Here is a 27939-nt window from a genome sequence, read left to right as displayed (position 1 = left end):
CAGAGTGAAGTAAATCAGAAAGAGAAAAAGTCAGAAAGTAAATTATCAGTTGTATGTGGAATATAGAAAAATGATACAGATAAACGTATTTGCAAAGCAGAAATAGAAATATAGAATAGAGAACAAATTTATGGTTGCCAAGGGGGAAGCGGGTGTAGGATAAATTGGGAGACTGGGATTGAAATATACACACTGCTGCTGCTGCTAAGTCGCTTCAGTCGTGTCCGACTCTGTGCGACCCCATAGTCGGCAGCCCACCAGGCTCCCCCGTCCCTGGGATTTTCCTGGCAAGAGTACTGGAGTGGGGTGCCATTGCCTTCTCCAATGCGTGAAAATGAAAAGTGAAAGGGAAGTCGCTTAGTCGTGTCCGACTCTTATCAACCCCATGGACTGCAGCCTACCAGGCTCCGCCGTCCCTGGGATTTTCCAGGCAAGAGTACTGGAGTGGGGTGCCATTGCCTTCTCCATATGCACACTACAATGGCACCCCACTCCAGTACTTTTGCCTAGAAAATCCCATGGATGGAGGAGCCTAGTAGGCTGCAGTCCATGGGGTCGCTAAGAGTCGGACACGACTGAGCGACTTCGCTTTCACTTTTCACTTTCCACTTTCATGCATTGGAGAAGGAAATGGAAACCCACTCCAGTGTTCTTGCCTGGAGAATCCCAGGGACGGGGGAGCCTGGTGGCTGCCATCTATGGGGTCACACAGAGGTGGACACGACTGAAGTGACTTAGCATAGCATAGCATAGCATGCATAAAATAGATAACTAATGAGAACCAACTGTATAGCACAGCACAAGGAACTCTACTCAATGGTAGGGTGGTGACCTAGATGGAAAGGAAGCCTAAAAAAGAGGGGATGCGTGTATACATACAGCTGGTTCAGTTTTCTGTATAGCAGAAACTTAACACAAACATTGTAAAGCGACTATACTCCAATAAAAATTAATAAAAAAGAAGTGGTATCTTTGGTTGAAGCCTTAAGTACCAGTAGCCTTGAGAAGAGGAATGCATTGTGTCATCATGAGAATATCTTGATGTGATTTGTTTATCATATATTTTCTAAGATCTCAAAGGAAGCAGATGTTGGTGGATCAGAGTGAGAAGAGAGTAGCAAGAGCCCAGGCACTTACATGTTTACTGTCCTCAATATGTACCTTAAAATATTCTTAATTCTGAATTCTGTTACAGAGGGTGTGGATGTCTCACGGCCATCTCTTAAGAGAGTGCAGAGGATACCTGCTCCAGCCGCTCCTGTCCCAACCTTGTGATGTGGTGGAATTTGAATTGAAATGGTTGAGGCATTGGGATGAAAGGGAATTCCCTGGCTGGATCTTAGCAAAGGGATGGGAGTAGGACTGGAAGAGGGAGGTTAATGATTTATGTGAATGTTTATGCACATCATGTCTTTATCAGGTCCAGCTAGTACAAGAGTTAAATATGTTTAAAATCACATTTGAGAAAAAGGAATAGAGCGTACTCTTTATTGGATTTGTGAAAAAAAAAAAAAAAAAATCATTAACTTAAGAATTGGAGCAATGACAGACTCCCCAAAGAAAAGATCACCAGTTTGAATATATAAAATTTAAGACTTCTTCACAATGAAAAAAATAATATAACAGACTGGAGGAAATGCTCGTATCATGTGTGACTAAGTGCTAATTATCTGTAATACCTGAAGGATTCTCTCAATGAGGAAAAATAATGTCAAGATTTAGTATATTAGTGAACAGAGAATTTTAGCAGATTAAAAGTAATACAGTTAGTGATAAAAATGGGTAATCAAAGAAATGCATTTTAAATCAGCCTTGAGTTATCCCTTCTCATCTCTCAGAAGTACTGGAAGTTCAGATAACTCCCTGTTCTAGTGAGATTTTAAGGGACTGGGGCCATTTGCTTGTTACTGTTTCTTGTGCTGTAGCTACTCCCTGCTGCTGCCTTTCCCTCAACATGACGCAGCGATTTCAGACTCCTCTCTTGTCCTCTCTCTTGTCTTCTTCCTGAGCTCTTCCCTGGAGAACAAATTGGGGGGGTCCTCCCACCCAAGTCAGTGCTGCCACCGAGCAGCCCTCTGAGAGGCACACAGCACTGCACTGCAGTCTGGGGTGTGTGAGTCACCCCTGCCACTTGTCTGGGGTTTCTTGAGCTTAGGGCTGCGCAGTTGTGCCTCAGAGCCTCGTACACAGTAGTTGTTCAATAAACAGTGAATGAAAGGATTGAAATTTGGTGAATGTTTTAATGGACTGCGGTATGTTTTAGTGGACAGTTGTGTTAGTTCCATCATTCTAATATGGTCACTCTAATTATGAGTATAATTTATGGCAAAATTTTGTAACCAAGTACAAAATGGTATATTTAGCGTGATTTCAGCTGCATTTGAAAGTTTTTATAATATGGGATTACCATGTACACAACAAGTACACATTGCTATATATAAAATAGGTAATCACCAAGGACCTACTTTATAGCACAGGGAGCTCTCTTCAATACTCTGTAATAACTTATATGGGAAAAGAATCTGCAAAAGAATATATATATATATATATATATATAAAACTGAATCACTTTGCTGTACATGTGAAAGTAACACAACACTGTAAGTCAACTATCCTCCAGTATAAAATAAAAAAATTTTTAAACACTTTAAAAAAGTAATATACAAAATGGGAATTGAAAGATTTTAAATTGTAGGTAAAATTTAGTTTTTTCTTTTCTATATAAAGATGACTCTTTGATCTTTATGATAAGATGTATAATTAAAAAAATCAGCTGGCAGACTTGAACTTCTCCCCATCCTGTCCCATTATCTAGTGTATGTATCAGGAGACAGCTTGGCCTCCCTGGCCTCCCTGGAATGTGGGCTCAGAAGGATGGCTGCATTTATGTGAATGTGAATTAGGTCTCCAAACATATTTAAACTTTTACTATGCCTGGATGTATACAGCTTGAGAGATATTTTCATTAAAAATTAAAAAAAAATTGATTCCTTCTTGTAGGTGTATATATGGTCCTTAGTACTTTGTAGTTTATAAATGTATTTGCATTATCAATGACCAGTTTTATAGCTTTTTATGATGTCAAGTATAAATGGCAATTGACTCTTTTTAACAATTTAAAAAATAATGTTATTTATTTATTTTTGGCTGTACTGGGTCTTTGTCGCTGTTTGGGCTTTCCTCAAGTTGTAGCGATCAGGGGCTACTCTTTTAGTTGTGGTGCACAGGCTTCTTGTTGCGGGGGCTTCTCTTGTTGCAGAGCACAAGCTCTAGGTCACGGGGCCTTTAGTAGTTGCAGCTCCTGGACTCTAGAGCACAGGCTCAGTGGTTGTGGTGCATGGACTTAGTTCCTCCGAGGCATACGGAATCTTCCCGGATCAGTGTTTGAACCCATGTCTCTGGCATTGGCAGGAGGATTCTTTACCACTAGACCACCAAGGAGGCCTAGCACTTGACTTCTGTAACAGGTTTTCAATATCTGTTAATACCATCTGCTAGTGCTTGAGATCTCTAGTTTTTCCCATTCTGTTGTTTTCCTCTATTTCTTTGCATTGATTGCTGAGGAAGGCTTTCTTATCTCTTCTTGCTATTCTTTGGAACTCTGCATTCAGATGCTTATATCTTTCCTTTTCTCCTTTGCTTTTTGCTTCTCTTCTTTTCACAGCTATTTGTAAGGCCTCCCCACACAGCCATTTTGCTTTTTTGCATTTCTTTTCCATGGGGATGGTCTTGATCCCTGTCTCCAGTACAATGTCACGAACCTCATTCCATAGTTCATCAATGCAAAGAAATAGAGGAAAACAACAGAATGGGAAAGACTAGAGATCTCTTCAAGAAAATTAGAGATACCAAGGGAACATTTCATGCAAAGATGGGCTCGATAAAGGACAGAAATGGTATGGACCTAACAGAAGCAGAAGATATTAAGAAGAGGTGGCAAGAATACACAGAAGAACTGTACAAAAAAGATCTTCACGACCCAGATAATCATGATGATGTGATCACTGACCTAGAGCCAGACATCCTGAAATGTGAAGTCAAGTGGGCCTTAGAAAGCATCACTATGAACAAAGCTAGTGGAGGTGATGGAATTCCAGTTGCGCTATTTCAAATCCTGAAAGATGATGCTGTGAAAGTGCTGCACTCAATACGCCAGCAAATTTGGAAAACTCAGTGGTGGCCACAGGACTGGAAAAGGTCCGTTTTCATTCCAATCCCAAAGAAAGGCAATGCCAAAGAATGCTCAAACTACTGCACAATTGCACTCATCTCACACGCTAGTAAAGTAATGCTCAAAATTCTCCAAGCCAGGCTTCAGCAATACATGAACCGTGAACTTCCACTTGTTCAAGCTGGTTTTAGAAAAGGCAGAGGAACCAGAGATCAAATTGCCAACATCTGCTGGATCATGGAAAAAGCAAGAGAGTTCTAGAAAAACATCTATTTCTGCTTTATTGACTATGCCAAAGCCTTTGCCTGTGTGGATCACAGTAAACTGTGGAAAATTGTGAAAGAGATGGGAATACCAGACCACCTGACCTGCCTCTTGAGAAATCTGTATGCAGGTCAGGAAGCAACAGTTAGAAGTGGACATGGAACAACAGACTGGTTCCACATAGGAAAAGGAGTACATCAAGGCTGTATATTGTCACCCTGTTTATTTAACTTCTATGCAGAGTACATCATGAGAAACGCTGGACTGGAAGAAGCACAAGCTGGAATCAAGATTGCTGGGAGAAATATCCATCACCTCAGATATGCAGATGATACCACCCTTATGGCAGAAAGTGAAGAGGAACTCAAAAGCCTCTTGATGAAAGTGAAAGCGGAGAGTGAAAAAGTTGGCTTAAAGCTCAACATTCAGAAAACGAAGATCATGGCATCCGGTCCCATCACTTCATGGGAAATAGATAGGGAAACAGTGGAAACAGTGTCAGAGTTTATTTTTCTGGGCTCCAAAATCACTGCAGATGGTGACTGCAGTCGTGAAATTAAAAGACGCTTACTCCTTGGAAGGAAAGTTATGACCAACCTAGATAGCATATTAAAAAGCAGAGACATTACTTTGCCAACAAAGGTCCATCTAGTCAGGGCTATGGTTTTTCCTGTGGTCATGTATGGATGTAAGAGTTAGACCGTGAAGAAGGCTGAGCGCCGAAGAACTGATGCTTTTGAACTGTGGTGTTGGAGAAGACTCTTGAGAGTCCCTTGGACTGCAAAGAGATCCAACCAGTCCATTCTGAAGGAGATCAGCCCTGGGATTTCTTTGGAAGGAGTGATGCTAAAGCTGAAACTCCAGTACTTTGGCCACCTCATGCGAAGAGTTGACTCATTGGGAAAGACTCTGATGCTGGGAGGGATTGGGGGCAGGAGGAGAAGGGGATGACAGAGGATGAGATGGCTGGATGGCATCACTGACTCGATGGACGTGAGTCTGAGTGAACTCTGGGAGTTGGTGATGGACAGGGAGGCCTGGCGTGCTGCAATTCATGGGGTCACAAAGAGTCGGACACGACTGAGCGACTGAACTGAACTGAGTGCTTGAGATACAGCATGCCTTTAGGGAAGCCCTTGTCTGGCAGGAACGATAGACGGCCATCATCAGTGTGGAGATTATGACAAGGAGACAGGAGAAGTCTAGTTCTCAATCTTCTATTTATTTTTGCATTGTTTCTCATATGGCCCTTTCTGTGATCATCCCTAGATTATAGATTGCAAAATAGATAAGACAAGCTTTACATTATGTGCAGCTCCACCCAACCTGCCACGTGGTCTGTCTCAAAATTCATAGCTGCACAACTGAATGTCTCGTTTTATATTCTGAGTGAAAGTTGATGGTTAGAGGAATGAGATGGGCTAAGAGGTCATTACAGTGTTCCAGACAAGAGGTGATGGCTTATATTAGAGCAGAGATAACAGACATGGGTGGGAAGGAGTGTATTTGGAACATGTTCCTATGCAGACTTAGTGACAGCTTAGATATGTGGGGGTAGGGAGAACGAGGAATTGTGGATCAGTGCTTCTCAAATCTTAGTGTGAATGTGAATTGCCTGGGGATTTTGTTGAAAGGTAGATCCTGATTCAGCAGATCTGAGGTGGGGCCACAGATTTCTGGGTTTCCAGGAGATGAGCAACATTGTTGGTCATGGACCAGTCGTTAAGTGGCAGGGGTGAGTTAACTTAAGTGTCAAGCTCCAGTGACTGGAAGATGATGTGAATATCTCAGATGGGAAACACTGGAGAAAAGAAAGGTTGAGGAGGATCTGGAAGGTGGAGTGAAGTCCTTGTGGAACATTCAGGTTGAAAATTACAGATAGCTGAAAATTTGGAGCTTCAGCATAAGAGAGTGTTAGGCCTAGAGATACAAATTTGGAAATCAGTTACAGTTAAGTAAAGGCACAAGAATGAACATTACCTGCAAGAAAGAGATAAAGGTATTATTAGAAATTCCTGTTTGCTAGAATTTTAATGTTCCATTTAAGTTACTTTATAAGCCAGCAAGAGGAAAGAAATTGGATAGGTGAGTCTCCTGCATGTGAACCAGCTGTGGGTATAAATTCAGAAGTGGACAAATCTTCTTTGGAAAACCCCTTCAATCCTCTGTTTTGACCGTAGATCAGGTTAACTGTTCCTTGCTGTGCTGCTTCTGTTTAGTTGCTAGGTCACGTCTGACTCTTTGCTACCCCATCAACTGTAGCCAACCAGGCTCCTCTGTCCATGGAATTCTCCAGGCAAGAATACTGGAATGAATAGCCATTCCTTTCTCCAGGGGATTTTCCCAACCCAGGGATCAAACGCAGGTCTCCTGTTTGGCAGGCAGATTCTTTACCACTGAGTGGGAAACACGAAAAGTGGGTAGAGTGCAGTGTGATGAATACAGTGGTGGGGAGGGGTAGCAGGGACCCATGACTCAGTGGGAGGACACAGGACAGCTTTTCTGAGGAAGTAGCGTTTAGACTGAGACCAGCAGGCTGAGTGGAGGTGATCATAAAGAGGACAGGAAGGGTATAAGAGCAATGACTTGGAGGGGACAAGGCCCTGCAGGTTGAAGGAGCCTGGTGTGTCTGGACTGCAGAGTGAGAGATGAGGCTGGAGAGGAACAATGACAAGGCCCATTCCCTTGGGACTTGGTCGAGGGAGTGTGGAGGGAGAAAATGATGTATTTTCCAAAGGAAAAAGTGGTTCAAACAATAGTCCTATGCATATGGTTTTATAAGGCTTTTATGGACTGGCCTAGTAATGGAATGACTCATAGAAACATGGTCCCCGTCGGAAAATGTTTTGGGCTTCAAAAATTTAGTTTAACTTGCAAATTTTTTTCACTGTTTGGGAACTACTCGCATAGGCACATAGCTAGTGCTGTTTGTTATTTGTGCTCCAACGTGCTTTCTCTGGTATTTATCTGTATGGCTACAGTGTTTACTTTATACCCTCTGATAGGAATCAAAAGTATCATTCCACAGATCAAGGAACAGATTTAGAAAATATATGGAAATAAAAATAGAAATCTTATTACAAATTGTTTGGTTTTTGGAGTTTGTCCCTTAAAGTTAAGGATTCCTCTGTAAACTATATTTGTATAGTGTTGTGTATACGACAATATGAAAAATGAAACTGACATGAAAACTGTTATAAACAGAAAGTAAGAGAGATTGGTATGGCTTCTTTATTGAAGTCAGATGGAATGCTTAAGGTAAACAGTACATGGGTAAAATACCTACCTTTTAAAAATACTTTAATAACCATGAACTTTAGCTTATCATCATCAAAATTATCATCATTATCTTCATTACTGGCTATTGTTATCACTAGAAATACTAGATTTTTTAAAGCAGAAAAGACATGTTAAGTTCCCTCCCTTTATAAATTAGAACTACATGAGCTTCATTTTGTTTAATAAGTGAAACTTTAGGCAGAAACTCCTTCAGATTCCCAGGTCTTCAATTGGCTAAAATAGTAAAGAACCTACCTGCAATGCAGAAGACCTGGGTTCGCTCCCTGGGTTGGGAGGATCCCCTGGAGAAAGGAATGGTCTCTAATAGGCAAAGTTATTTTTATTTGCACCCATCTTGTGAAAATCTTTCTTTCTATATCAGAATGCTTTCAGCTGGTAAAAAAAACAGGTGACTGAGTTGTAAATAGCTTAAAAAATAAGTAAATTTAATAATCTCATATAAATAGAACTCTGAAAGAAAGAGGGTTTTGTAGTTGGTTCATGTAGCAGCTAACTGCTGTAGTTAGGCTCTTGGGATGTTTCTGTCTTTCTGTTCTGCCATCATGGATCAGTTAGCCTTTGTCCTCTAGCTAGCTTGTCCCTTTCTAGTCTTGAGGTGGCAGGCAGCTTCAGCTCCAAGATTTACATCTTCGTATCAAAGTATCCAAGATTGAAACAAGAGGTGTCTCTTGTCTTAATTTGGCTGCTATAACAAAATGCTATGTAGTGGGTGGCTTAAACTACAGACATTGTATGTCTCGCAGTTATGGAGTCTGGGAAGTCCAGGATCAAGGTGCCTGAAGATTTGATTCTTCATGAGCTTGCAGACAGGTCTCTCTTTTCTAGTTTCCTCACATGGTGGAGAGGAGAAACACCTCTCCACCTTGTCTCTTATTTTATGTGGACCATGAAATTAAAAGATGCTTACTCCTTGGAAGGAAAGTTATGACCAACCTAGACAGCATATTAAAAAGCAGAGACATTACTTTGTCAACAAAGGTCTGTCTAGTCAAAGCTATGGTTTTTCCAAGTAGTCATGTATGGATGTGAGATTTGGACTATAAAGAAAGCTGAGCGCTAAAGAATTGATGCTTTTGAACTATGGTGTTGGAGAAGACTCTTGAGAGTCCCTGGACTGCAGGAGATCACACCAGTCCATCCCAAAGGAAATCAGTCCTGAATATTTATTGGAAGGACTGATGCTGAAGCTGAAACTCCAATGCTTTGGCCACCTGATGCGAGAACTGACTCATTGGAAAAGACTCTGATGCTGGGAGGGATTGGGGGCAGGAGGAGAAAGGGACGACAGAGGATGAGATTGTTGGATGGCATCACTGACTGAATGAACATGAATTTGGGTAAACTCCAGGAGTTGGTGATGGACAGGGAGTCCTGGAGTGCTGCAGTTCTTGGAGTTACAGAGTCAGACACAACTGAGTGACTGAACTGAACTGAATCTCATTATGGGACTCCATCCTCATAACCTAACAAACCCTAATAGCCTCCAAAGACCTCACCTCCACATACCATTACAGTGGGGATTAAGGCTTTAATATATGGTCTTGGGGGAACACAGACGTTCAGACCTTAGCATCTTTGTTTCTTTTTTGAAAAAAAAAATTTTTATTGGAGTAAAGTTGCTCCAGTGGTCATGTACAGTTGTGAGAGCTGAACTATAAAGAAGACAGAGCATCAAAGAATTGATGCCATTGAACTGTGGTGCTGAAGAAGACTCCTGAGAGTCCCTTGGGCAACAGGGAGATCAAAGCAGTCAATCTTAAGGGAAATCAACCCTGAATACTCTTTGGAAGGATTGGTGCTAAAGCTGAAGCTCCAGTATTTTGGTCACCTGATGTGAACAGACGACTCACTGGAAAAGACCCTGATGCTGGGAAAAATTGAAGACAGAAGGAGAAGAGGAAGTCAGAGGATGAGATGGCTGGATGGCCTGACCAACTCAATGGACATGACTTTGAGCAAACTCCAGGAGACAGTGAAGGCCAGGGGAGCCTGGCATGCTGCAGTCCAGGGGGTTGCAAAGAGCTGAACACGACTGGGCAGCTAAACAACAGCATAGTTGCTTTACAATGTTGTGTTAGTTTCTGCTGTATAGTAAAGTGAATCAGCTCTATGTTTACATATACCCCTTCTTTTTTGGATTTCCTTCCTATTTAAGGAATGACCTTTATTTATTTATTTTTTAATTTATTTTTAATTTGAGGGAAATTGCTTTACAGTATTGTGTTGGTTTCTGCCATACAACAACACGAATCAGCCATAATTACACATATATCACCTCCTCCTTGAGCCTGCCTCCCCTGCCTCCGTCCCATACCTCTAGGTCATCACAGGGCGCCAGACTGGGCTCCCTGTGTTATGTAGCAACTCCTCACCAGCTATCTATTTTACATGTGGTCATAGCATCTTTCTTACGTCTTTTTTGTTGTTACTGTTAAAATATTTATTTATTTGCTGTGCCCGGTCTTAATTGTGGCACATGGGATTTTTAGTTGCAGCATGTGAACTCTCAGTTGCAGCATGGAGGATCTAGTTCCCTGACCAGAGTTCAAACCCTGGGCCCACTGCATTGGGAGTGTAGAGTCTTAGCCACTAGATCACCAGGGAAGTTGCTTATGTGTTTTTATCAGAGTGAAAAAAAGAAGCCTCCCAGAAGACTTGACTTCACTAGCCAAATCTACATCCTATATCCCATTTCTAAACCAGTCAGTGGCAGGGGGTACAAAAGTCCTGTGATTGGCTTTGACTACTTAGGATTCATGGTCCCCCCGCCCCTTCCCTGAGAAGAACACAATTAGGATTCTGTTATCCAGGATGGAAAGTGGACTGGGAGGCAGCCCCTCTTGCCCACCATCCCTTCCAAGCCCAGCTTCTCTGCCTGGGCTCTGAATCCGTTCCTGCCTCTTGGAGGACCTTATTCTGTTGATCATTTTTTACTCATCTTTATTTCTAGTCTGTATCCTCTTTGTCTTTAAGTTTATTGGAAGAAGGGTCTATGTGTGCTGTCTCCATTTCTTTTCTTCCACTTTATTCCTTAAATCTCCTGTAACCTGGTTCTGCTGCTCCTCATAATAGACCTCCCCTCTGACATGATCAGTGCCCACCCATTGCCCAGGCCTTTGCCAGCATCATTAACTAGTGTTGGGTGAGACCAGAGCTTCTCCATATTCTCCAGGTTTAGTGTATAACCAGAATCATTTGGAGGGTGATGGAAGTACAGACCCCTGGTTTCCATCCTGAGTTTCTGAGTCAGTTAAATCTGAGCTGGGGCTTGTAAAACTGAGCTTACTTAACCTCTCTGGTGGTTTTCTGGTAGTCATGTATGGATGTGAGAGTTGGAGTATAAAGAAAGCTGAGTCCCAAAGAATTGAGGCTTTTGAACTGTGATGTTGGAGAAGACTCTTGAGAGTCTCTTGGACTGCAAGGAGATCAAACCAGTGCATCCTAAAGGAAATCAGTCCTGAATATTGATTGGAAGGACTGATGCTGAAGCTGAAACTCCAATGCTTTGGCCACCTGATGAGAGCAGCTGACTCATTGGAAAAGACCCTGATGCTGGGAAAGACTAAAGTTGGGAGGAGAAGGGGATGACAGAGGATGAGATGGTTGGATGGCATCACCAACTTTATGGACATGAATTTGAGCAAGCTCTGGGAGTTGGTGATGGCCAGGGAAGCCTGGTGCACTCCTGTCCATGGAGTCACAAAGAGTCGGAAATGACTGAGCGACTGAACTGAACTGAACCTCTCGGGACATTTGATACGGATTTTACTAACTACTACCTTCTTTCTGAGTTTCAGAACTCAAAATCAGACCTGCAGTTCTTATTCCTCCTGTGTTCTCTTTCTCTTTTTAAAGTTGATGAATGGCAATGTTCTTTTTCTCAAGTAGGAAACCTGAAACTCATTGTAATTCTTTATTCTTCCTTACCCCCATCTACAGTCAATTCATGTTCCACACTCTAAATATCCCTCGAGCGCATCCTTTTGTCTCCCTCTCTATTGTCTCTGCTTTAGTTTGAGCCATTTCTTTTCACCATGTTGCTATTATGCTCTCCAAAAGTGCTTGTCTAGCACCAATCTCAGACTTTCTTATATTTATACTTCATACTTTAGCACAGTGAGTTTTTTTTTTAAAGATGCAAGCCTAATTACATTATTCCTGAGCTCAAAATTCTTTGGCCTCCCACACCTTCTAGATAAAATCCAGACTCCCTCCCATGCAAGCAGAGGGCTTCAAAACCGGGTCTCTGCCTGCCTGTCTAAGTGTTTGCTCCTCTTCCTTCTCCACTCTTCCTGGGCTTTAGGACTGAACTGGCCTTGATTCTGAGTTCTCTTGGGCTTTTGGATGTTTGCCTGAAACACTTTTCTCCCTTTAGTGCTTATCTTCCAGGACTTAGCTCAGGGTTACCTCTCCTATCGCCCCACTTCCCTGGTCCCTTTTCTGTCCCTGGAAATTAGATGCTCCTTTTCTGTACAGCCATGAGGTATGTAACTTGTACTCATTTAGCTGTTAAACACAGTACTCAGTTCTGGAGGTTTATTTGGTGCTTGTCCTCCTCTAGACTATGATTTCTTTAAGGACACAGATTGTACTTTTCTTATTTCTTAATATAGCTTCTAACATCGTAATTAATCAATGTTAGTTGAGTGATTGAATGTTAAAGACTTTTGAGTGATAAAAGCTGGTCATAAAACCCAGTCTGGAAAAGTTAGGACCCACTCTGGGGAACACTTTGGAGGGTGACAAAAACACTGTATACTTCACATCTGGTTGGATTTGTTCAAGATTCTGGAGGAATTGGTATTTCTTGGAGTCTGTGACAGAGTGGGCATGGGAGTTGGTGATGTATTATAGCAGTCACTTCAGTGATGTTCAAACATCACTTCAGTGATGTTGCCATTTTCATTTCTTTTATAACTTGGGTGAAATCTGGAAATAAAATTGCTCTTAAGATATCTTTAGCATATTCAGAACTCTGCCAGTAAGACAGAAACATGTAGTTCCAAACTTTTCTCATATACCTATGTCTGTATCTGTGTTTATTTACATAGACATATTTGTTTATTTCCTTGTTCTTTGAGAAGTTTATGCAAACTTAAAAACAAATTGTGGTTGTCACAAGCTGCCATCTTTGTGATAGATAAATTTTATTTCTAAGTTTTAGATGACACCACCCTTATGGCAGAAAGTGAAGAATAACTAAAGAGCCTTTTGATGAAAGTGAAAGAGAAGAGTAAAAAAGTTGGCTTAAAGTTCAACATTAGGAAAACTAAGATCATGGCTTCCAGTCCCCTCACTTCATGGCAAATTTATGGGGAAACAGTGGGAACAGTGGCTGACTTTATTTTTTTGTGCTCCAAAAATCACTGCAGATGGTGATTGCAGCAATGAAATTAAAAGACACTTCCTCCTTGGAAGGAAAGTTATGACCAACCTAGATAGCATATTACAAAGCAGAGATATTACTTTGCCAACAAAGGTCCGTCTAGTCAAGGCTATGATTTTTCCAGTGGTCATGTATGGATGTGAGAGTTGGGCTATAAAGAAAGCTGAGCACTGAAGAATTGATGCTTTTGAACTGTGGTGTTGAAGAAGACTCTTGAGAGTTCCTTGGACTGCAAGGAGATCCAACCAGTCCATCCTAAAGGAGATCAGTTCTGGGTGTTCATTGGAAGGCCTGATGCTGAAGCTGAAACTCCAGTACTTTGGCCACCTCATGCGAAGAGCTGACTCATTTGAAAAGACCCTGATGCTAGGAAAGATTGAGGGCAGGAGGAGAAGGGGATGACAGAGGATGAGATGGTTGGATGGCATCACTGATTCAATGGACATGGGTTAGTGTAGACTCCAGGAGTTGGTGATGGACAGGGAGGCCTGGCGTGCTGCAGTTCACAGGGTCAGAAAAAGTCGGACATGACTGAGCGACTGAACTGAACTGAAGTTTTAGAAATTGAATATTTAATTGACCATAAATGTATTATGGTTTTCACTTGTGACAAATGGAGAAGAAATGGCAACCCACTCCAGTGTTCTTGCCTGGAGAATCCCAGGGACAGGGGAGCCTGGTGGGCTGCCGTCTCGGGGGTCACACAGAGTCGGACACGGCTGAAGCAATTTAGCAGCAGCAGCAGCAGTGACAGACGACATTGAGCATCTTCTCATGTGTTTGTTAGCCATTTGTAAATCTTCTTTGGAGAAGTGCCTATTCCAATCCTTTGCTAATTTAAAAATTTTAAATTATGAAAATAATTTTGATTATATAATTGTTTACCTTCTTATTAAAGATTTACAAGTTCATTATAACTGATACAAGTCCCTCTTCAGGTATGTGATATATGATTATTTACTCCTGTCTGTGTTTTTCCCCCCACTTTCTTTATAGTATCATTTGCAGCACAAAAGTTTTTTATTTAGATGTGTCCCAATTAATCTGTTTTTTCTTTTGTCACTTGTACTTATGGTATCATATTTAACAAACCATTGCCTAATCCAAGACCGTAAAGAATTACTGCTCTTTGTCTTCTCAGAGTTTTGTAGTTTTAGCACTTAATTTGAAGTCTCAGATTCATTTATAATTAATTTTTATGCAAGAAAATGTCCAACATTGTTATGATTTTTTGTATGTGGATATTCAGTCATCCCTACACCATTTGTTGAAGAGGCTGTACTTTGCCATTGTTTTGGATAGCACAGTTTGTCAAAATAGGCTATAAATGTAGGAGTTTATTTCTAAATCCTTAATTCTCTTCCATTGTTTTACATACTTGTCTTTGTGTCAGTACCTTACTGTATTGATCACTGCAACTATATAGTAAGTTTTGAAATTGGGATATGTGAATCTTCCAACTCTGTTCTCCTTTTTCTACGCTTGTTTGGCTATTCTGAGTTCTTTGCATATCTGAATTAGTTTAGGATCAATTTTTTCTTAAATAGCTGCAGAAAAGGCAGCTTGGATCATAGTAGTAATTGTGCTGAATATATAAATGAATTGGGAGTATTGACATCCAAACAATATTAATTCTTAATAACCCATGAATATAGCATGTTTTGTCTATAATTTCTTCCAATAATGTTTTGTAGTTTCCAGTGAGAGAGTCTTATACTATCTTTGTTAAATATATGCCTTCTGAGTACTTTATTCTTTTTGATGTGATTGTAAATGCAGCTGTTTTCTTAATTTCATTCTTTCACTTTTGATTTGGTCATTGCTGTTGTATGCAAATAGATTGAATTTTATTTTATTCTTGGATCCTGCAACCTTGCTGAACCTGGTGACTTGTGTTTAATTTTTTTTAGTAGATTCCTTAGAATTTTCTACAAAATCATATTATCTCTGAATTGTTGTTTAGTTGCTCAGTTGTGTCTGACTCTTTGCGACCCAATGGACTGCAGCACGCCAGGCTTCCCTGTCCTTCACCAACTCCTGGAGCTTGCTCAAACTCATGTCCATTGATTCAGTGATGCTGTCCAACCATCTCATCCTCTGTCGTCCCCTTCTTCTCCCACCTTCAGTCTTTCCCAGCATTAGGGTCTTTTCCAATGAGTCAGTTCTCGCATCAGGTGGCCAAAGCATTGGAGTTTCAGGTTCAGCATTAGTCCTTCCAATGAATATTCAGGACTGATTTCCTGTAGGATTGAATGGTTTGATCTCCTTGCAGTCCAAGGGACTCTCAAGAGTCTTCTCCAACACTACAGTTCAAAAGCATCAATTCTTTGGCACTCAGCTTTATAGTCCAACTCTCAATCTGTATATGACTACTGGAAAAACCGTAGCTTTGACTAGACGGACCTTTGTCGGCAAAGTAATATCTCTGTTTTTTAGGTTGTCTAGGTTGCTGTCTAGATTGGTCATAGCTTTTCTTCCAAGGAGCAAGCATCTTTTAATTTATGGCTTCAGTCACCATCCGCAGTGATTTTGGAGCCCAAGAAAATAAAGTCTCTCACTGTTTCCATTATTTCCCCATCTATTTGTCATGAAGAGATGGGACTGGATGCCATGATCTTAGTTTTTTGAATGTTGAGTTTTAAGCCAGCTTTTTCTATGAATAGGGACAGTTATACTTATTCCTTTCCAACTCTGGGTGCTGAGGTTTTTTTTTCTTACCTAATTGCATTGGTTAGAACCTGCAGTGAAATGTTGAGTAGAAATGGTAAGAAATAGGACTTTATTTTCTTATTCCTAGTTTTAGGAGGGATACATTGAGTGTTTTTCTATTCCTGATTTGTTGAATGCTTTTTATGACAAGAGGGTATTGGATTTTGGGAAATACCTTTCTGTCTGTCGATATGATCATGTGGTTTTTATTTTTTATTTGTATGGTTGATAGAGTGATTTTTTTGTGTGTGTTGAGCTAACCTTGCATTCTTAGGGTAAATCCCACTTGGTTGTCTTCTATAATACTTCTGTATATTGCTGGATTTTAGTTTGCTAATATTTTGTTGAAGATTTTTGCCTCTGTAGCCATAAAGAATATTGGTAGTTATTGCATGATATCTTTTTCTAGTTTTGGTATCAGAGTACTGCTGGCCTCATAAAAGTATTATCTCCTTTTTTTTTTGAGGGGGGGAGAATTTGTCAATGATTGGTATTAATTCTCATTTAAATGTTTGGCAGAATTCACCTGTGAAGCCTTCTGAGTTAGAAGTGTTTTTAATCACCAATTCAGTCTCTTTACTCGTTTTAAGTTTATTCAGAGATTGTTTTTCCTTCAGTAAGTTTTAGTTTTTTGTGTATTTCTAGGAATTTGTTCTTTGCTTCTAAATTATCCAATTTGTTGGTTTACAGTTGTTCATAGTATGCCTATGTGATACGTTTTATTTCTGTATGGCTAATAGTAATGTCTTTTTGTTCATTTCTGATTCTGGTAATTTGTGTGTTCTGCCATTTTTTTCTTGGTCACTCTAACTAAATGTGGGAGACCCAGGCTTGATCTCTGGGTTGTGAAGATCCCCTGGAGAAGGGGATGGCTTCCCACTCCAGTATTCTTGCCTGGAGAATTCCATGGATAGAGGATCCTGGTGGGCTATAGTCTATGGGATCACAAAGAGTCAGAAATGACTGAGCAACTAACACTTTCAAAACTAAAAGGGTGTTAATTTTGGAGATCTTTTCAAAGAAACAACTTTCATTTTCATTGATTTTCTATCTTTTTTCTAGTCTTTATTTCATCTATTGGCACTTTAGTCTATATTATATCCTTCCTCCTGCCTGCTTAGGTTTAGATTGGTTTTTTTCTTGGCTCTTAAGATGTAAGATAGGTTAGTGATTTAAGATCATTCTTCTTTTCTAATATCTGCATTTACAGCTATAAAATTTCTCTAAGCATTGCTTTCTTTGTCTATACTGCATGAATTTTGGTATGTTGTATTTTAGCTTTCATTCATCTCAGGGTATTTTCTAATTTCCTTTATGATTTCTTCTTTGTTTCACTGGTTATTTACCAGTATATTATTTTATTTACATGTATTTGTGAATTTCCAGAATTTCCTTCTGTTACTGATTTCTGATACACATTCCATTGTGGTCATAGAACATTCTTGACGTGATTTTAATCACTTTAAATTATGAAGGCTGTTCATGGTCTAGAGTATGGTCTGTTTTAGAGAATGTTTAATGGACACTTGAGAGGAATGTATATTGTGTTGTTGGGTGAAGTGTACAGAGATCTGGCAGGTCTAGTTGGCTTATAGTTTATTTCAATCTTCTATTTCTCTATTGATTTTCTTCCTGGTTGTTCTATCTAATATTGAAATGGGATAAAGAAATCTCTCATTATAATTTTTGAATTGTTTATTTATTCTTTCAGCTCTTCTTTGCTGTTGTTGTTTTGCTTTTAAAGTCTGTTTTGTCTGATTCTTCTATGGTTGCTGTTTGCATAATGTGTCACTGTGTATCTTTTTACTTTCATCAAAACTAAAATGTGTCTCCTATAAACAACATATGGTACAGTTTTTAAAAATGCAATGAGATAATCTCCAACTTTTGGTTGGATTGTTTAACCTGTTCACATTTAATATTATTGATATGGTTTGATTTAAACCTGCCATTTTGCTTTTTGTTTTCCATAGGTCTTATGCGTTTCTTTGTTCTTTTTTTTTAATAAGCAAATCTCTTCCAGTGTGGTATCTTAGCTCCTTTAATAATTTTAAAATTAAACATTTTGAATTATTTCATTATTGTTTGCTCTAGGACTTTCTATACAGATCTTAAAAGAATCTACTTCTGATATTTACCTAGTTTCAGCAAAATAAACTTTAGTATAGCTCTGTTTCTTTCCCCCCTATTTTGCTACTCTTGTTATTCATAGTATGTCTGTATATTTTAGAAACCCAACAGTATATTGTTATAATTTTTACTTTATATAAATCTTTAAAAAAAAATCTTAAGTCTTTTAAAGCAGCTAAGAGAAGTAAGGAGAGTAGGTACATATTTATGGAGCTACAATAATTTTTCTATTTTTCATTTGCTTCATGTATTCTGTGGATTTAAATTACCATCTGGTGTTATTTCCTTCTCTAACGCAGCTTTGCTCTCATCTCTGCTTCTTTTTTTTAATCAAATATATAAAACTTTATATCTTATTAGCCCAACAATACAATTGTATGCTTATTGTTTTATTGAGTTGCTCTTTAAATCAGTTAAGAGAAGGGAAGGAAATGTATAGTTATAGTTTTACATAATTACTTTTATTGGCAGTCTTGTTTTTTGTGTGGATTCAAATTACCATTTGGTGTCATTTGCTTTCAGCCTGAAGAATTCTCCAGTATTTCTTGTTAAATAGATCTTCTAGCAACACATGCTCTCAGTTTTTGTTTTTTTGGGAATGTGTTGATTTCACCTTCATAGATGAGAGAGAGTTTTGTTAGACATAAGATCTTAATTCACAGTTTTTTATCTTTAGCACTTTGAATACTCAGTCCTACTGCCTTCTAGTTTCTTCTGCTTCTGATGATAAGTCAGTCAGCTGTTAGTCTTATTGGTATCCCTTTTATGTGATGAGTCATTTTTCTCTTGCTAATTTCAAGATTTTTTCTTTTTTCTTAACACTTTGATTATATTTTTTCTGGGTGTATATCTCTTTATATTTATCTGGTTTGGAGTTTGTTGAACTTCTTAATGTATAGGTTACTAATGTTTTCATCAAATTTGGGAAGATTTCAGCCTTTATTTAAATCTTTTTTCTGCCCCTTTCTCTTTTTCTGTGGTGGTCTATTCACTCTTTTCATTTTTTTCTCCCCATCCTTCAAATTGTACAATATCTATTGACTCATGTATGCTGTTGAGTTCCTATAGTGAATTTTCCACTTCAGTTATTGTACTTCTTCAGTTATTGTACAATTTCAGATTTTCTATTTGGCTCTTTTTTTTATCATTTCTCTATCTTTATTAATATTCATTGTACTTTCTTTTAATTCTTTTTACATGATTTCCTTTAGTTCTATGTGAAAGTGAAAGTTGCTCAGTGGTGTCCAACTCTTTGCGACCCCATGGACTATACAGTACATGAAATTTTCTAGGCCAGAATACTGGAATGGGTAACCTTTCCCTTCTCCAGGGGATCTTTCCAGCCCAGGGATCAAACTCAGGTCACCTGCATTGCAGGCAGATTCTTTACCAGGTGAGCCACAAGGGAAGCCCAAAAGTATTGGAGTGGGTAGCTTATCCCTTTTCCAGCACATCTTCCCAACCCAGGAATCAAATGGGGTCTCCTGCATTGCAGGTGGATTCTTTACCAACTGAGTTATCAGGGAAGCCCAACTTATTTATAATAGCTGATTTGAAGTCTGTATCTGTTAAGTCTAACATCTAGCCCCTTTAAAATCAATTTATATTGCCTGTTTTCTTTCCTGCAAATGGGTTTTCTGTTTCTTTGCACATTTTGCCATATTTGTTGAAAACTGGAAAATTTAAATAACACATAGCAACTCGGTGGACTTATCACCTTGGAGCTGGGGGTTAATGTTGTTTCCTTAGTTATTTATGTATTTTTTACTGACTTGACTGAACTGACAATGTGAAGGTATTTCCCTCAGTGGACAGCTTTGGAGGCCTGTACTCAAATTTATTTTCTTGTTTTTTTTCTTTTACCTTAAGGGTAAAAGACTACTACTACCCCTTAAGGGTCACCCCTTGGTTAATATAAACCACTTGTTGTTTTAAAGCTGTGCTGATACCCTCCTAGCCAGTTAGACTTTTACTCATTACCATTAGATGTGTGTGTTGCGAATGCTATCCTAGTTGGAAGAATTTAGGTATTACAGTTCATAAAGGAAAGGCAGGACAAATTCTTGAGGTTTTTCTTTGACTTAATGGTTTTTAAGATAATTAATTGGTTCCCTATCATTTCTTGAAAGTGACCAATTTTTTTAAAAAAATAGTAGATTCTTAGCATTAAACATATTTGATGAGTTTTAATCCATCTCAATCATTGTCATTAATGAAGCTCAAATTATTCCATCTTTGCCCAGTGGAAGCCTTTTGAAATTGGCTCGTGAGTTCCAGAATTAGCCATTTCTCTAAGAAGCTCTGGTCTCTAAGGAATGCTCAGTGATGCTGGTTTGGTCTTTGTAGGCCTTTTCGGTCATCAGAGCTCAGAACTATATGCACATATTTAAGATACAATAAAATACCTCACATGTTCATATTGATGCTTCCAATTAAAACTCTGGACTACAGTGCAATTGAATCTTCCTTTTACATCTCCTTTTGTCTATGCCAAGAATCCTGGTTTTGAAAGACTCAAGTGATTATAGAATTAGAAAATCCCATTATCACTCATTTTTATCCCATATTACACATGTAGCAATCTCAAATGACAACAGTAATACTACTGAAAACATGATTATTGAAAGCATTAAAAAACATATTTTTTATGTTCTCTCGCCATCTTTATAGCACTTAGGACTGACAATGTCTTCTGAGACATTGTTTGTTTAGCAAAATGAAATGTTTGCCAAGTAGCACTTTAGAACACTTTCTCTTTCTCAGACTTCCTGTTAGAACGGTGATAAAAAAGAGAAGGAAGACATAATCTTGTTCCTTAAAACCTGGGTTGTTGGGTTATCTGGTATCATTCTGGTATAGAAAGATGTGGCCCTAAAATCTGAGGTTTTATTCTTCTTTAAAGGTACTGTTAGTGATTTGACTGCATGCTTCCTGAGATGAAACTGGTTCATTTCCTACTTTTATCAGGGAGCAGCTTCCATGGGGTGGAGGTGCTTGATACTTCTAATGGTCTCTTACCTAGTGTATTTGGTTGTGCAGAGAAATGCAAGTAGCAGGAGATATAGCTGTCTATGCTATCATAGCTTTTGTGAGTGCACGATAGATAGATGATAGGTAGTTAGACTGATAGACAGATGATAGATACACAATAGAAAGAAAGAGAGAAAGAAAGGGCTTCCCTAGTGGTTGAGTGGTTAAGAATTCGCCTGCCAATGCTGGTAACACAGGTTCGATCACTGGTCCAGGAAGAGGCCACATGCCACAACTAGAGTTTGCATGCTGGCACTGAATGGCCTCACATTCTGCATCTAAGACCCAGCACAGCCAATAAATAGAAAGAAAGATGGATAGGGAGAAAGAGATTTTATGTTAAGGAACTGGCTCACATGATTGTGGGAGCTAGCAAGTGTGATACTTGTAGAGTAGGCCAACAGGCAGAAATTTTAGGTAAAAGTTGATGATGTAACCTTGAGTCAGAATTTGCAGGGCAGTTCAGCAGACTGGAAACTCAGGCAAGGTTTCTTTGTTGGACTTGAGACAGAATTAATTGCTTCTTCCTTGAGAAAGTTCAGTCTTTGCTGTTAAGGCCTTAAACTGTTTGGATGAGGTCCCCCACGTTATGGAGAATAATCTGTTTGAAGTTAGCTGATTGTAATTGTTAATCACATCCACAGGACCTTCACTGCAACATGTAGACTAGTGTTAGATCAAACTAGCCAAATTGACACATAAAGTTAACCACCACAGTTGGGTTAACCATTTATTACCCAAACTGAAGATTCTTTCTGAAAATAAGTACTAAAAAATAATGAAATAATATGATTTTATTTGTTGATTGACAGATTATTTTTATTTGAGCTATGGTTTTTCCAGTGGTCATGTATGGATGTGAGAGTTGGACTGTGAAGAAAGCTGAGTGCCAAAGAATTGATGCTTTTGAACTGTGGTGTTGGGGAAGACTCTTGAGAGTCCCTTGGACTGCAAGGAGATCCAACCAGTCCGTTCTGAAGGATATCAGCCCTGGGATTTCTTTGGAAGGAATGATGCTAAAGCTGAAACTCCAGTACTTTGGCCACCTCATGCGAAGAGTTGACTCATTGGGAAAGACTCTGATGCTGGGAGGGATTGGGGGCAGGAGGAGAAGGGGACGACAGAGAATGAGATGGCTGGATGGCATCACTGACTCAACATGAGTCTGAGTGAACTCTGGGAGTTGGTGATGGACAGAGAAGCCTGGTGTGCTGCGATTCATGGGGTCACAAAGAGTTGGACATGACTGAGTGACTGAACTGAACTGAACTGACTGAAGAAGTTATTTTAAAATAAATTTCTTTCTGAAAAATATTAACATATTTCCATGTTAATATAAAAAACCCAAATCCTCAAGACAAATATCAAAGCAAAACAAAACTGTTTCATGCTGAATTTTTTCAACTTTAAAAAGAACATAAATAGAATTCTCAGTAAAAGTTTATATACATTATTTAGTTTCTTCATCGTAATTTGTTTGTAGTCCTGGGTCTCTGTATTTTTCTGAAAGAAATGTAGTTTTGAAACATGGTTGTATTATTTTTGTTTCCTAAAATTGTAGTCTTCACAGTTTCATTTTTGATTACCAAACTTGAAATTGTTTATTTTTTCAGTAGTTATTACTTGCTGTAAATCATACATTTTTAAATTTGAGAGTAGAACATCTGTGTAGGTACTAAGGTACCTGGTAAGTTAAAGCAAATTCTACTTAATTGAGATCATTGTAAATTTTTATTTTTTTAAATAGTTTAACATGAAAATATTCTAGCCCAAATATTTTCATAGGCATGGTCTTTTTTTACTCTATTTAGAGTACCTTTATTCAACGAAATTTTTACAAGAGAAAACTTGTCAGATAAGTTGTATCTGACAAAAAAGTTAGAAATCTTTTTTGAACATTTTACCAAATTTAGATGCTGCTGTTAATAGATTGTCAGCGTTTGAAATCCATTTTATCCTGGTACAAAATATAAACATATCTAAGTAAAAAGCCTTGGTTCTCTGTGTAGATTAAATCTGAATTAAAGATTTCCAACTAACTGAACAAAATGAAGCCAATATTTATTTTTAAAATTTTTATTGGAGTATAGATGCTTTTCTGTATTGTTAGTTTCTACTGTACAGCAAAGTAAACCAGCCACACATGTACATATATCCCCTGTCTTCTGAATTTCCTTCCCATTTAGGTCACCACAGAGCACTGAGTAGAGTTCCCTGTATACAGTAGGTTCTCATTAGTTATTTTATACATAGTAGTGTATATAAACGTCAATCCTGATTTCCCAATTCACTCCATCCCCCCTTCCCTCTTGTCCATATGTTTATTATGAAGCCAGTATTTAAAGTGCTCAATTGAAAAAAATTCCACGCTATTGATAATTTTACTGAGTCTTAAAAACCTTAAAGATTTCTAAGATATATAGCAAAATCTGGGAGTTGGTGATGGACAAGGAAACCTGGCGTGCTGTAGTCCATGGGGCTACAAAGAATCGAACTTGACTAAGCAACTGAACTGATAGCAAAAAGAGAAAATATGTATTGCTACGTTGGAGTAGTTTTTATTCAACATCATATTTGTCAAAAAATATTCTGGTTCACTTTCTTTAACTCTGTGTGTGTGTGTGTGTGTGTATATAAATATTTGTCAGTGTTGTTTGGTAAATTGTCTGTCTTTGGTGAATATAATTGTGGGATGTGTTTGCATCTACTTAAACGTCATATATTGCCATTTACGTGGTATGGTTGTGAATTAGGTGTTAATCACAACCATGTTCAAGCTAGTTTCTGTTCTGTGCTTTATAAATTAATAAGAACATTGATTTTTACTCTGTGATAGTGTGCTCAACCAAAGTTTGTGTTATCATTGTAAAATCAAATATAGTGTCTCCTCATTATTTATGAATTCCATTTTGTGAATTCTCCCTACTCACAAAAAAATTAATTGAAACTCTCAAAGCAGTATTCTTGGCCCTTTTCTAGTTATTTAGGGCCATAGTAACATGGCACCCCACTCCAGTACTCTTGCCTGGAAAATCCCATGGACGGAGGAGCCTGGTAGGCTGCAGTCCATGGGGTCGCTAAGAGTCAGACACGACTGAGCGACTTCATTTTCACTTTTCACTTTCATGCATTGGAGAAGGAAATGGCAACCCACTCCAGTGTTCTTGCCTGGAGAATCCCAGGGACAGGGGAGCCTGGTGGGCTGCCGTCTATGGGGTCGCACAGAGTCGGACACGACTGAAGTGACTTAGCAGCAACAGAAAATTTGAGTTGCTCAACCTACTTGTTCCCAGCTGAGGTAAAGCAAAGCTTTATTTCAGCTCTCACACTCTCACAGTATACACCTTTCAGGGTGTCACTTTTTTCTTTTCTTTTTTGGTGATTTCACTGTTTACAGTAGCTCCAAGGCACACTGTTGAAGTGCTATATACAGTGTTCCTAAGTGCGAGAAGGCTACTATGTGATGTATTTTACAGAGAAAATACATGTCTTAAATAAGCTTTATTCAGGCATGAGTTAGTGCTATGGACTGTGAGTTCAGTGTTAATGAATCAATAATATATATTAAATATAGTGTCTTTATACAGAAACATGTAAAACACAAGGTTTTGTTGATTAATTGATGAGATTAATTGATGAAACTGTTGTAGCAGAGGCTCACAGGAACCTAACTCTTTGTTTGCTCTAAGAGCAGTAGTTTGGTGTTTGCTACTTTATGTTCAAAAGCATCAATTCTTCGGCACTCATCTTTCTTCACAGTCCAGCTCTCACATCCATACATGACCACTGGAAAAAACCATAGCCTTGACTAGATGGACCTTTGTTGGCAAAGTAATGTCTCTGCTTTTAAATATGTTATCTAGGTTGGTCATAACTTTCCTTCCAAGGAGTAAGCGTCTTTTAATTTCATGGCTGCAGTCACTATCTGCATTGATTTTGGAGCCCCCCAAAATAAAGTCTGACACTGTTTCCAATGTTTCCCCATCTATTTCCCATGAAGTGATGGGACCAGATGCCATTATCTTCGTTTTCTGAATGTTGAGCTTTAAGCCAACTTTTTCACTCTCCTCTTTCATCAAGAGGCGTTTTAGTTCCTCTTCACTTTCTGCCATAAGGGTGGTGTCATCTGCATATTTGAGATTATTGATATTTCTCCTGGCAATCTTGATTCCAGCTTGTGCTTCTTCCAGCCCCGCATTTCTCATCATGTACTCTGCATATAAGTTAAATAAGCAGGGTGACAATATACAGCCTTGACATACTCCTTTTCCTGTTTGGAACCAGTCTGTTGTTCCATGTCCAGTTCTAACTCTTGCTGCCTGACCTGCATACAGGTTTCTCAAGAGGCAGGTCAGGTGGTCTGGTATTCCCATCTCTTTCACTCTTTTCCATAGTTTATTGTGATCCACACAGTCAATGGCTTTGGCATAGTCAATAAAGCAGAAATAGATGTTTTTCTGGAACTCTCTTGCTTTTTCCATGATCCATCAGATGTTAGCAATTTGATCTCTGGTTCCTCTGCCTTTTCTAAAACCAGCTTGAACATCAGGAAGTTCACGGTTCACGTATTGCTGAAGCCTGGCTTGGAGAATTTTGAGCATTACTTTACTAGCGTGTGAGATGAGTGCAATTGTGTGGTAGTTTGAGCATTCTTTGGCATTGCCTTTCTTTGGGATTAGAATGAAAACTGACCTTTTCCAGTCCTGTGGCCACTGCTGAGTTTTCCAAATTTGCTGGCATATTGAGTGTATCACTTTCACAGCATCATCATTTTAGGATTTGAAATAGCTCAACTGGAATTCCATCACCTCCACTAGCTTTATTCATAGTGATGCTTTCTAAGGCCCACTTGACTTCACATTCCAGGATGTCTGGCTCTAGGTGAGTGATTATACCATCGTGATTATCTGGGCTGTGAAGATCTTTTTTGTATAGTTCTTTTGTGTATTCTTGCCACCTCTTCTTAATATCTTCTGCTTCTGTTAGGTCCATACCATTTCTGTCCTTTATCGAGCCCCTCTTTGCATGAAATGTTCCCTTGGTATCTCTAATTTTCTTGATGAGATCACTAGTCTTTCCCATTCTGTTGTTTTCCTCTATTTCTTTGCATTGATTGCTGAGGAAGGCTTTCTTATCTCTCCTCGGTAGTGTTGGAGAAGACTCTTGAGAGTCCCTTGGACTGCAAGGAGATCCAACCAGTCCATTCTGAAGGAGATCAGTCCTGGGTGTACATTGGAAGGACTGATGCTAAAGCTGAAACTCCAGTACTGTGGACATCTCATGCGAAGAGTTGACTCATTGGAAAAGACCCTGATGCTGGGAGGGATTGGGGGCAGGAGGAGAAGGGGATGACAGAGGATGAGATGGCTGGATGGCATCACCGACTCGATGGACATGAGTTTAAGTAAACTCCTGGAGTTGGTGATGGACAGGGAGGCCTGGCGTGCTGCAGTTCATGGGGTCGCAAAGAGTTGGACATGACTGAGTGACTGAACTGAACTGAACTGAATTTAGTGTTCATGATGACTTTGTAGAACTTAGTTACTGTGACTAATGAGAACTAACTGTAGTTTTATCTTTGTTTTTGAACTTCTTAACTGAATTGGAATAGCAGCTATGCAGTGTCAGGTGTATTACATAGTACAGAATAAACTTCCAAAGGCTCTATGTTGATTCCATAAATTGGATGAAAACAGTCAAACCATTTTTGGAATTAACTGATTTCTTCTATTTGATGTATTAATATCTCCTCACAACTGATAGAAAGCTGGCATCATTTAACTGAATTTCTTCTCTATTAGAGCCAAGAGAAGAATAATTGTCAATTAGCTTTGTAAACAAGATACTTTGTAATCAGAACTGAGCACTGTTAATCTCAAGACCAGTCATTTGATCTAAATGAAGAGTCATGGTTTGTAGATCAATATTGTATATAAAACATTTTTTTCCATCTGCTTTTCTTAAATTAATACCTTCAAGGTAGTTACAGCTGGGGCAGCAGCACTGACTATTTCTCCCACCTCCACCCAAGACTGAAGGAAGGATTGAGCTGTCCCTTGGCTACTGCTGTCCAAGTGCACTTGCCTTTTCTGCTCATGGTTCAGATGCTGACTCTGTGAATGAGATGTCAGTTACAGCCCATCCAGCAATGGGTTACTGCTCAGGGTCTTCACATTTAACCACAGGCTAAAATTGACAACTAGGCTTAGGGCGCAGGCATCTCACACTGCTCAATGAGATCAGGGCAGAGCGTGGAAGTAAATGTTCTGGCTTGCTATAATGCTGTCATTGAAAGTCACCAGGAAGTGGAAAATCCAAGACAAATAATAAATTGAATGGGACATTGCAACAATGGACATAAGTTGGGACTGTCTCAGTCAAAATGCCACACATGGATACTTTACCAGGCACGTGTCTTCTCAAAAATCTCTTAATCCTTAACTCCTGGTTACTGTTTTCCCCTCACCAAGGCTGTGCCCTCAATGTGATTCACTTGTTTGTGACCAGTTAGTAATTTCCACAGCATTATGCACATGGAAAAGAATGTGAAGCATTCTTCTTAGTCAGTTTTATTCATTGTGGTACTCCTTTTTTTTCTAGAACATTTTCTATTCATCTTAAAACTTGTATTAAATTTTGCATGCCTTCATTTTTAAACTAAAGATGTAATACATTTATGAAATTGTTCCTCACATTAGTTCTTTTGTTACCTTAAAAAAAATACCATACTATAATTTAGAGTGAAATTTGGGGATGAAAGGAATACAGTTGTTGCATATATTTGATAAAAATGGATTATCTGAATATGATTGTGATAACATTTTATATTTATATTATATTTAATATTTATATTTGATTTATATTCTATTACAGGACTAATGAAAAGGATTCACCATATCTTAGGACTTTTTATGGAGACTTAAGAGATAGGTAAGTGCCAAGCATTTTT

At 38.9% G+C, this 27939-nt stretch overlaps 1 protein-coding gene across 12 annotated transcripts in view; it reads left to right on the top strand.

The window, feature by feature from the left end:
• The window catches only part of ZNF438 (zinc finger protein 438), a 190704-nt gene that overhangs the window by 38196 nt on the left and 124569 nt on the right, over positions 1-27939 (top strand). For all 12 annotated transcript variants that reach the window (XM_044928060.2, XM_006067784.4, XM_025264287.3 and 9 more), the window contains one exon: positions 27864-27920. The gene's annotated coding sequence lies outside the window, so the exon portion shown is untranslated. The remainder of the gene's footprint in view (positions 1-27863; positions 27921-27939) is intronic.

The sequence above is a fragment of the Bubalus bubalis genome, chromosome 14, assembly GCF_019923935.1.
Source record: "Bubalus bubalis isolate 160015118507 breed Murrah chromosome 14, NDDB_SH_1, whole genome shotgun sequence".
In the NCBI taxonomy this organism is placed as follows: domain Eukaryota; kingdom Metazoa; phylum Chordata; class Mammalia; order Artiodactyla; family Bovidae; genus Bubalus; species Bubalus bubalis.
This window is presented reverse-complemented; position numbering and strand designations above follow the sequence as displayed.